This window comes from Bison bison, unplaced genomic scaffold (genome assembly GCF_000754665.1).
Source record: "Bison bison bison isolate TAMUID 2011002044 unplaced genomic scaffold, Bison_UMD1.0 scf7180017864456, whole genome shotgun sequence".
Lineage (NCBI taxonomy): Eukaryota > Metazoa > Chordata > Mammalia > Artiodactyla > Bovidae > Bison > Bison bison.
The window spans coordinates 6,264,787-6,274,734 of record NW_011495018.1 but is presented as its reverse complement, the minus strand read 5'-3'; the positions used below and the strand labels follow the sequence as shown (position 1 = coordinate 6,274,734).

Below are 9,948 nucleotides of genomic sequence, written 5' to 3'. Positions count from 1 at the left end.
TTATTAAATGTTTTATTCAACAAGTACTCAAGTGCTAATAGAGCTTACACACACACACACACACACACTATAGACCACCACGCTGTACAACCCCAGGGGGCACCATTCATCTCTTGATCTCAGGAAATGGTCCAGGACTGTGCGAGGCTCTTGGGATACTGTTGTGGATGTTTGTGACCCCAAAATTCATGTGTGAAACCTTAACTCCCAATGTGATGGTATTTGGAGGTGAGGTCCTTGGGAGGTCATGAGGTGGAACCCCCCTAATGGGGTTGTGTCTGTTAGTAGCTCAGTTGTGTCTGACTCTTTTCGACCCCACGGACTCTAGCCCGCCAGGCTCCACTGTCCATGTGATTCTGCAGGCAAGAATGCCGCTGCTGCTGCTGCTAAGTCACGTCAGTCGTGTCCAACTCTGTGCGACCCCATAGACGGCAGCCCACCAGGCTCCTCCATCCCTGGGATTCTCCAGGCAAGAACACTGGAGTGCATAGCCAGTTCCTTCTCCAGGGGATCTTCCTGATCCAGGGATCGAACCTGGGTCTCACACATAGTAGGCAGATTCTTTACCATCTGAGCCACCAGGGAAACCCATGTCTAAACCTCACTTGATGGGGTTAATGCCCTTATAATAAGGCTCTCTCTCTCCCTCTCTCTGTGCTATGTGAGCAAGAAGATAGCTGTCTGCAAACCTGGAGGAGAGCTTTCCCTAGAACCCAACCATGCTGATGTTCCAGCCTCCAAAACTCTGAGAAATAAATGTTTGCTGTTTAAAACACACCAGTCTAGGACACTTGTTATAGTTTCCTGAACTACGATGGATGCCATAGTGGTAAGACACAGTCCCTGTGCTCGAGGAACACGCAGTGGAATATGAGACCATCTGGGGAGGGGACCCTCAAGGTACCAAGGAGCAGGACCGGAAAGAATTGAGCCCAGGGCACCCTGGACCCCAGAGAGGGTCCAGGCAAGGATCGTGGGATCTGGGAAGTGCCCAGAGTGACTCCAGGAATGTTAAAGCCATGAAAGTCTCTCTGAAGACTCTCTAGCTGAGAAGTTAAAAGATTTATCCAGGCTAACCCAAGGAGCTTTAAAAGTAGAGTCACAATTTACTGCCTGTCCAAATGTAGCGTGTTTACACTCGTGGGTTAAAGGTTATGCGAGTTATTGGTGCTTAAAAAAAAAACTTCATAGTAAAATATATTTGAGACCATGTAATGATAAGGAACATTTGGCATGTTGAAGGAGGAAAAAGTGCAGCTGTTGTGGAATTCTCCCCTATAAAAACATCTGACTCTGTGAACTGGGCTGGGAGGAAGCGAAGTTTCAAAGAAGTCCATTTGGAGTCACACATAAACGGGGTCTGCTTAATGCAAAGAGTGCATGTTCTGTCGTAAATGATTTCCACCTCGGCACCTTGGACGTGGAAACGCAGCCAGCGTCCCTCTACAGCTCATTTGTTATGTGGCCTCTGATGTGGGTTTGGGGCAGTTGTGTGAAATCTTCCTAGAATTCCATTGCAGCAAATCTTCAGAGGGAAAAACAGCAGATGGGTGGCTTTGGAAGTCACTGCCATTTGTAATAGATCAGTATGTCCGTCCTCACCACTGCTGACCAGGAAAATGAGATGCAAGCCTTCAGTGATCTGGAGTTTTTGCCAGTGGTCATGTTGGATCTTCAGATGCAGCATGCAAGTGTGGAAAGGAACACCCGTTCTGGAAGTGTCTTCTAGGAGAACGTAGAGAGCATGCATGTGTACGCAGCTGGTAATGGAGATGAAATACTTATTTAGCATCTTTGTTTTTAAAATCATTTTTTAAAATGTTTATAGGACTAAAGGCAGGGCAGTAATCCTAGCTGATGTCTGCCGAGTGCTCCTGTGTTCCAGGTAATATAGTAGCCAACCTACACGTTTGGTTACAGGAGAGGCGTAGTTGCAGGAAGTGGGGTAGAACAGAGTGCTATATGCCAGGCACAAGGTCAAGTGCTTTACATCCATTATTCTAGCCGATCCTCACAACATCCTTTTGAGAAAAACACAAATACGAGCTCCTTTTTACAGATGTGAAAGCTGAGGTTCAGAGAGGCTCCTGAGTTGTTCAGGATGACTTCTACAGGCCAATTCTCTACTGCTGAGCTCCACAGCCTCTGCTCGGCAGCTCTGGGCCATGCCACGTGCTCAGTGGCTCAATTGTGTCCAACTCTTTGCAACCCTTGGACCGTAGCCCATCAGGTTCCTCTGTCCATGGAATTTTCCAGGCAAGAATCCTGGACTGGATTGCCACTTCCTGCTCTAAGGGATCTTCCCGACCAGGCAGGTTCTTTACCACTAGCGCCACCTGGCAAGTCCTAGTGGGTACAGGGCAAATTGTAAGTGTGTGCTCAGTCAGTCTTTCGTTTCTGACTCCTGTGCGACCCCATGGACTGTAGTTTGCCAGGCTCCTCTATCCATGGGATTTCCTAGGCAAGAATACTGGAGTGACTTGTCATTCTTCAGGGGATCTTCCCCACCCAGGGATCAAACCCTGTCTTCTGCGTCTCCTGCATTGGCACTTGGATTCTTTACCACTGTGCCACCGGGGAAGTCCCAAAACTGCAAGGGAGCGACCCCTTAAAGCCTTGGAAGTTCCAGTGCTGTCAGACCTATTGATGTTGTTGTTCAGTCGCTCAGCTGTGTCCGACTGTTTGCGACCCCATGGACTGCAGCATGCCAGGCTTCCCTGTACATCACCATCTCCTGGACATGTCACACCCGTAAGTGCAATTAAGCTGTGTGCACTGACCAGCCACTGAAAAGTACCAAATGTGTGGTGTGTAAGAAGCTCTCCAGGAACAAGACTGCCTGAAGTTGGCAAGAAACATTTTAAGTAAAACAATTTGTAATCAGTAAAACTCCGGGGTCTGAGAAGCCTATTTCTTCATCTTTCTTGGAGAGGTTAAGACGGCTTTAAATTACCCAACAAATTAGTTCATTTTAATGTCAGAATGTATTAGGGGGAGGGGGGTTCTGAGGTGAAAGAAAAATAAGTGTAATTGCTTCTTTTTTTCAAAATCACATATTACTTTGTTCATTATGAAATAATGAAGCATTATTTAATCCCATTATGAAATAAATGAGATTGAGTAAACAACACATCTGCATTCATGCAGTGATAGAAAGTCAGGAAATGTTTGTCCCGCTGACACTTGAAAGTATCGGCTCCATTTTTCTCAGTAATGAAACTGTAGGTGTTTTCATTACAAAAATATAGTTTATAAGAAATACAAATATGGCTTTATTAAATGAACTGTTATGGGACCTTTCCTACTGAAGTCTTTCCTAGATGGTCGTGTTTTGAAATGTAGATTCATGTCTTCAAAATGAAGCCCATCTGTAGGCAGTGATCAATGTCTAACAAAATCATCAGTGAAATGAAAGAAAAAATAAAAAAGTCAAAAGACTAAGGTTAAGTCCATGAAAGCCCTATTTCCATATGTACACCTGCCCTCTTGTGGCATTCATCTGTATGGTCGCCTACCATGCATTTTTAAGACTTTGAACGTGGATTATTTTAACCAATATCCTATGTAGCGGTCTGTTAACACACCTAACTACAGAGCCTCATCCTGGAATAGTTATTCTTTCCCATAGGCATTTATCTGCCCGACCTTAGAGCCTGCAGGGCATGCTCACATTTGGTGAACATAATGCTCAGGAAAAATTCTAATTAATTGGCATTTTGCTCCTTGGTCCAGCTGCTAAGGCTGCATAAAAATTTACCCCAAAATATAAACAACCATTCAGTGAGTCAGGAACTCAGAAAGGGGATGGTTTCTCTAGGGCCTCGTGTGGAGACAGAGATCTAGGGCTGGGAACATCTGAAGGTGTCTCCACTCGGATCTAGGGGTGGAGACTGGCTGCAGGCTGGGGTCTCAGCTTCTTGCGCACTGGGCTCTTCATGAGGGCCAGTTTGGGCTTCTTCAGAGCATAGAGATCAACCCCGAACATTCCTTGGGAGGACTGATGCTGAAGCTGGAGCTCCAGTACTTTGGCCACCTGATGAGAAGACCTGACTCATTGGAAAAGACCTTGATGTTAGGAAAGATTGAAGGTGGAAGGAGAAGGGACGACAGAGGATGAGATGGTTGGATGGCATCACTAACACAACAGACGTGAGTTTGAATGAACTCCGGGAGTTGGTGATGGACAGGGAGGCCTGGCGTACTGCGGTTCATGGGGTCACAAAGAGTCAGACACAACTGAGTGAGTGAGCAACAACAAGCGCAGAGCATCAGAGAGTGTCCTGAGGGAGGCAGGGAGAGAATGTCAGCAGAAGCTCATTCTTATGACCTAGCCTCAGAGGTCAGATATGGTCACGTCCACTCATTGTATCTGTCACCAGGAGCCAGCCCTGATTCAATGAAAAGGGACAGCATATTGTCCCCTGAATGGGCATGAAAACAGTCATGCATGGGTCTTTGGGGGCCGTCTTGAAGACTGACTGCATACATTTCAACAACGAACCAGCGTTGTGTTTTATCTGTATGTGGGATATGACTGCCTTCATCTGCTGCCCAGGGTCCTAACGTGCTCTCCAGCCAGCTGTGGGTCAGCATTTAGGATTGAAGGCCCCTGTTCCTCCAGGAGAAGAACTGAGGGAGAAGTCCCAATCAGAGTAAGTCATCCGGGGAAGAAATGAAATCGTAGAGAATTTAGTTCTGGAAGGAAAAAACGGAGGGCAGGGGAAGGGCTCTAGCCCCCTCCCAACTCCCTACCCTCACCTCCACCTGTGCTTTAAGAGGGTTTCATCAAGGACTCCAGGGGAAATGCAAATGACTAATACAGACGAAAACACACACGCCTCAATTTCATCAGTAACCCCAACAATCAGATACCCTAGAAGGACTTTTTCAGGCAGGAAAGGTGTGGTCAGCATGCTTTCTCAATGGATGTAATCTCATTTAATCTGAAATTCTGCTGTTGTTTATAATTATCTGAGTATATCTCAAGTCTTAATTCAGATTTTTTTTTTAAATTTTTAAGAATCTGAGTATCTTTTGGTCTTAAAAAAAATTTGTCTGTATTCAGAAACACCAGGGCTTCCCAGGTGGCGCTAGTGGTAAAGAACCTGCCTGCCAATGCAGGATATGCAAGAGACCAGGGTTTGATCCCTGGGTCTGATCCCTGGGTCGGGAAGATCCCCTGAAGGAGGAAATGGCAACCCGCTCCAGTATACTTGCCTGGAAAATTCCATGGATAGAGGAGCCTGGGACCACAAAAAATCAGACACAACTGAGCGACTGAACACACCACAACTGTGAGATGGAGATTTCACTCCTGATCTCAAACACTCAGCTTTTTTTTTTTTTATTTTTCAGAAAGGAGACCCCCAGGGGCAAGTCTGGGGAGTGTGGGGATCCCGAGAAGATGCCACTGGACTTTGGCCACGAACAACAGACGAACGGGATTTTCCCCAGGACTCCTCTTTCTGATAGGGTGTGGGAAAGCGTTCGAGATAGAGAGAGCAGCAGGACCCAACGTGGTGTCAATGAACACCATATGCTTGGGAAGTGATGGGCGCTCAATGCCCAAAGGTGACCGAGGAAGCAGGTGGTTAAAGCTGTACGTGGAGGTTGATGCTAAAGGCCATGGCAGGGAGGTGAACTTGATTCACTGATGGGAGTCTCCAATGTTTTTTAAGCAAAGGTACCATGCAGTTGGGTGTGTTTTAGGGTCATCACTCTGAGCATGGTGGCCATGGAGGAGCAAGCACATAGGACAATAGAGGACTACATGGGAAGGATTAACTGGGCAGTTGTGGTGAGAATGGAAAGAAGGGAATTATTAAAGAGATGATCCTAAGGTGGAATGGCAGGATGCTGGGGATGAGAAGGAGGGTGGAAGGCATCTAGCTTCAAGCTTTGGTGACTATACAGACAGCAATGTCTTTAACCAAACTGTGGGCTACAAGGGGGAGGAGTGCTTGGGCTCACATTTGGACTTGCTGAGTTTCCATGTTTATGGGTCATATAAGTATACTGCCCAAACCCGGGCCTGCCTTGGGGAATATTCATCTCATTAGAGTTAAATCACTTTTCCCTGTCTGCATGTCTCCTCCCCACACGAATGTAACCTCCCAGAGGCAAAGATTGAAGGCAAGAGGAGAAGGGGACGACAGAGGATGAAATGGCTGGATGGCATCACCAACTCGATGGACACGAGTTTTGAGGACGCTCTGGGAGTTGGTGATGGACAGGGAGGCCTGGCGTGCTGCTGTCCATGGGGTCACCAAGAGTAGGACACGACTGAGCGAATGGACTGAGAGGGAAGCCGCTCTCCTTTATCTCGCATCTCCTGTGCCCCTGGAGAGGGTGCAGCCGGCTTTGCTGCATCAGTGGTTGTCTAGGTAAGTAACTGAGCAACAAAATGCATGCAAGGAGGAGGGAGGGGGAGGTAGAGGGCGAAGAGCAGGGCTCAGAGGACCACCAGTGGAGAAATTAGTTGGAAAAAAAAGGGAAGCCAGGCAAGGTACTGGCAAGGAGCAAAAGAGAGGAGGCAAGAGATCCGGTCAGCAAATGCATCGACCCCAGTTCTTCCAAGTCAGCAGACAGAGCGGCAGCAGCAGCAATGAGTCCCTTGGACGCAGTCCCTGGACGGAAAGCCAGCACTGGCCTGCTCACCCAGACCCTGTGGGCTGCAACATGTCAGGGCTGGTTCTCTCCCCTTGTGCAGTCTGCTCCCTGTAAACAGCCCGTGCGCAATCCAGCTGGTATCGCCGGCGCTGTTTTCAAAACAATGGGAAATGACCAGAGAGAGGAATCATACAGTAGGTTCCTTGCCACACCTTTCATATCATACTGATGGAGAAACAGTTTCTTAAGTATTATTAATGACCTGAAAGATTTCACTAAGTGGAGAGACCTGATGAGGGACTAATTTTTACTAATGGAGCTCCTTGGGACAGCTGTAAAAATCAACAGTCCTCCAGATGAAAGTGAGACCCTCGGTCCTCTGACACTTAGTTGAATTTCTTGGTTTTTAATGGATTTACTTAACGTGGGAAGCCTCCTGTGATGTTCTTTGTTCTGGGGACTAGGAGCTGCTAGACAATTAACTAATTGTTTTACTGATCGATATCTAATTTTTAGCTGTTGTCATAAAACCAAAGTAGCAGCAGAAAATGTAGAAAATGGGGGAAAAAAATATCCCCGAACCCTGCCCCCATCACAAACGTCTGATCACAATTGCACATTTCCAGTCCTCTGCCCTCAGCAGATAGTTTTATAGTTGTAAACACTGAGAACATTGTGCCCTGCTTTTTTTCACTTAACATAATCTGATTCTTTTTTATGAGCAATGAAATTTGATACAAGGTGGTGCTCACACAGTTTTTTTTTTTTTTTTTTTGAAAGACCATCATTGCAGGGATTGGTGAGTATTTTCTAAGCCCCATCGACTTCAGGGAATCAGGAAATTAAACTTTTTATTTATTGGTCTTTGACTTTCCCATAAATGGACACAGTTCTACCTTGTTTGACTGCGCTGTAAAAGCAGGCATGGGCTGAACAAAGGCCACGCCGATGAGTAATTAGGCAGCAGGCAGAGACCGGGCAGAGCTTTATGGGCCCATTAGTACTTGCCCAGCTGCTTTCAAGGTTCCAGCCTGCAACTTGGGTGTTAGGTACCTTTAGTGTCTTCAGTTTAAAAAAAAAAAAATGACCTACGTGTTTTTTGTTGCTGTTGTTTCTGTCCAAATGTTTAAAGACATGAACTGATCTCTGCAGTCCTTTAAAGGAAAGGAGAAACGGTGTTTGTTACATATATGATTTTTCTTTTTTTACTGCGCTGGGTCTTTGTTGCTGCTCGGCTTTCTCTGGTTGCAGTGAGCAGGGGCTGCTCTCTAGTTGCAGTGCGTGGGCTTCTGACTGCAGGGTCTTCTCTTGCTGCGGTTGGAGCACGGACTCTGGGGCATGCAGGCTTCAGGACTTGCGGGTGGTGGGCTCAATAATTGCGGTTCCCAGGCTCCAGAGTGCTGGCTCAATAGCTGTGGTGCACAGGCTTAGTTGATCGGAGGCATGTCGAATCTTCCCGGATCAGGGATCGAACCTGTGTCTCTTGCATTGGCCGGCAGATTATTTACCACTGAGCCACCAGGGAAGCCCCTGTGTTGTTGTTTTCTTTTAACCCATGTTCTGGCCCCTCTCTCTATGAAATCGCCATGATGGCTAGGACCCTGTGCACGTGTCCTGACAGCTGGGGGACCTGAAGACCCTCATTACTGCTCAGTAGAGGAGGGCTCAGGTCCCTGTGTTCTGGGCACCACCCAGCTTCCATTTCAGCCAAACCAGATGCACCCCCAAATTGCTCCATAAATTTCCCGCCAGCAAGGTTCCAGGCTTTGAGGTGGATTCTGTAGGTTGGAGGGCGATGTTGCTGCCTCCTATGTGAGCCCAGAGGACATCCTCCAGAGGCAGCAGTACAGCTGGGGCGGTGGGTGGGCTTGGCTGATGGCAGTGACACAGTGTCCCTGGCTGGGACCCGGCGGTCCCCCTACTGGGACATCATGCATCATGACAAGGAGGCCACAGAGGAGAAGGAGGAGGAGGAGGGGATGAGGCGGATTCTGGGGCTGCTGGACGATCCCTTGAAGACTCGGACTCTTCTGGTGGGCAAACATGTGACACCGGCTGACATCACAGTTGTCAGCAGCCTGTTGGGGCTTTATTCACAGGTTCCGGAGCCTTCTTTCTGCCAGGCCTTCCCTAATACCAACTGCTGGTTCCTCACCCACATGAACCAGCCCCAGTTCCGGGCTGTCTTGGGGGAGTTGAAGCTCTGTGAGAAAATGGCCCGGTTGGATCCTAAACGGTTTGCAGAGAGCCAGCCTAAAAAGGACACCCCATGGAAAGAGAAAGGTTCTCAAGAAGCCAGGCAGAGGCCCCAGGCGAAGCAGAAAGAGGAGAAGAAGGTGGCTGCCCTGCTCCCGAGGAGGAGCTGGGTGAATTGAGCAGGTGCTGGCTGCTGAGCTGAAGGCCAAGGACCCCTTTCTGCTCACCTGCCCAAGAGTGTACCTTCTTGTTGGATGGATTTAAGCACGAGTACTCCCATGAGGACATGCTGTCTGTGGTGCTGCCATATTGGGGAGCATTTTGATCAGGGTGGGATTCCCTGGTGGCTCAGACGGTAAAGCGTCTGCCCACAATGCGGGAGACCCGGGTTCAATCCCTGGGTCAGGAAGATCCCCTGGAGGAGGAAATGGCAACCCACTCCGGCACTCTTGCCTAGAAAATCCCACGGATGGAGGAGCCTGGTAGGCTATAGTCCATGGGATTGCAGAGTCGAACAGGACTGAGCGACTTCACTTCACCAGATAAGGGTGGCTGGTCCCTGTGGTAGTCCGAATACCACTTCCCAAGCCTCCCTGAGCTGCAGCCTTGTCACTGGGCTGTTCCAAGCCATTGGACAAACTGAGGAAGAATGCCTTTGCAAGTGTCTTTCTCTACAGAACCAACCACAGCAGCTCCATTTCCGGAATCTGGGTCTTCCAAGGCTTGCGCTTGCCTTTCTGTGGAGCCCAGATTGGCCTATGGACCACAAGTCACGTGTATGGTGGAGACTGGATGCTAGCAGTGAGGAGACCCAGACGGTGGTTGGAGAATACTTTTCCTGGGAAGGGGCCTTCCAGCATGTGGGCAAAGCCATCAATCAAGGCAAGGCCTTCAAGTGAACATCTCTTGCCATTGCCTAGCTGCTGTACCTGCCCTTCAAGGAGAATGGGGGTCATTAAAGGAAATTGAACGATGAAAAGAAAAATAAAAGCTGTGTTCTGAATCTGATTAATCTTGTGTACACTTGAGTGCTTGGGGACTTGCAATATAGATGGAGTAATTCATTCTATAAAGTCATCCCAAGCTTTCTGGAGTGTCTCTTTCATGCTGAGTGGGGATGGTGGTCTGACCTCCGCACATTTT

At 48.1% G+C, this 9,948-nt stretch overlaps 1 pseudogene; it reads left to right on the top strand.

Moving 5' to 3' along the window:
• Nucleotides 1-8,195: 8,195 nt before the first annotated feature.
• LOC105002525 lies at nt 8,196-9,704 on the top strand (annotated as a pseudogene).
• The last annotated feature ends 244 nt before the right edge of the window (nt 9,705-9,948 follow it).